The following is a 1,599-nucleotide window of genomic DNA, read 5'->3' on the forward strand; positions in this document are numbered from 1 at the left end:
ACAGTCTACCAATGACGTCGTCTATGTACCATGGTCAGGTTTATGACGGGGGTGCGGCCCGCGGCGCCAAGCGCACATCACTGACTCGATGAGGTAGGAAGACCACGGAGAGGCGCGCGCACCGCGTAGATCTCTGCCGTCGTTGGATCTACGGACAGGCAGTTCATGCATCGCTTTGCGGACAAACCAATAATGACAAGAGTCAGTGAGTTTGAGAACGGCACAGATCATTCAGCTGTTGGTTGAGCCATACTGTTGACAGACAGTGAAGATGACTAGATAGTGGACTAGTATAAACATCTACTGGCTGGAGACCAGCCCGTCGTCTTTTCTAGATCAGCTTGCTGTGTCAGTGGAAGAAATTTCCTTCGCGTGAAATAATTGTATTTTACGAGTGAGTTTTTCTTTAGACTTGAGGTAGAATTCTTGCAGTTTGCGAAGTATTGTAGATGGTAGCGGTGCTTGCTGAGGGAGAGACCACGCTACATATGGTGCCATTGGTGGTGAGTACTTTTCCACCCTGTGTGTATGGTGCTTGCGTGGTGTACGTTTTATGTGTGTGTGGTGTGTCTACGTGTGTGTGTGTTGGGGGGGGGTCTGTGTATTTGTTCATGATTGTGATTGGAGGGAAAGGGCATGGCAGGTATGTACAATGTCTGTTTATCACTCATGGCAGGAATACATCACGTGGGAGTACAAGTACAGAGCTGCTCAATGAAATCCGGTCGTGTCAAACAAGTACGTGCCAGGCGTTGCACAGCCCCAGACCTGTGCTCTCTAGGCTGAGAGAAGAATTATGATGCCAGGTGAAATGCTGCAAAGCACAAACTTGACTCTCTCGACCAGATTTTATTGAGCAACACTGCATGTAAAGAAGCGCAGTGAGTAATGAATGAAAATTGTAGAGTGACTTTTATAAGGAAAAGTAAGTTTGTAGTCTAACCCAGTGAGAGTAGAGTACAGCAGTCAATACATTGTACTGATGTATGTAATCAATGTGTACTGAATGGAAGTGATGTTATCCGATTGTGTGGACCAGGCGGATGTGAATGATCATAGGAAGGTTACACCTGGTATTTTAAGAGTTATATGTATAACCCCAACATCAGTGTGCTACACCTGTATACCATGCTGTCCCGACAGAATTTCAAGTTGATGTCTTTTTTTAAAGATGCAACGCTCCTTCCACGGGTGATGTACGACATTTGTACAGGGCGTGAACACATCACACTTTTTCTTCCTGAACAACAAAAGAAAACACCCCAGAGGCCATATTTGCAAGAGGAAAATCATTTTGAGTTGAAAAATTATTTCCCACATACATGTATCTGGCTCTGCTGGACTGACGAGAAATTACAACTGTTTACAGCAAGAAAGAAATCATGAAGTGACTGGCCTAGTGGGAGGATGTTTCCCTCCAGTGTGATCTACACACATTAAAGAGAGACAATACAATCAGTGATATACTCCTGAACTAACGAAGTGACGGTGGAAAGAAAACTTGTATTTCTACAAGACCAAGTTAGCAAGGTGTACAGATATTTGCCACCGCATAGTGTTCATTGGTCCGCAGTGTTATCCTCGACTTTGGAACTGACA

The 1,599-nt window shown here is 44.8% G+C and overlaps 1 long non-coding RNA gene across 1 annotated transcript in view; it reads left to right on the forward strand.

The window, feature by feature from the left end:
- Positions 1-264: 264 nt before the first annotated feature.
- The window catches only part of LOC135818808 (uncharacterized), a 6,986-nt gene continuing 5,651 nt past the window's right edge, over positions 265-1,599 (forward strand). Inside the window, exon 1 of the long non-coding RNA XR_010553761.1 lies at positions 265-503. This is a non-coding gene — a long non-coding RNA (uncharacterized LOC135818808). The remainder of the gene's footprint in view (positions 504-1,599) is intronic.

This window comes from Sycon ciliatum, chromosome 6, assembly GCF_964019385.1.
Source record: "Sycon ciliatum chromosome 6, ocSycCili1.1, whole genome shotgun sequence".
In the NCBI taxonomy this organism is placed as follows: domain Eukaryota; kingdom Metazoa; phylum Porifera; class Calcarea; order Leucosolenida; family Sycettidae; genus Sycon; species Sycon ciliatum.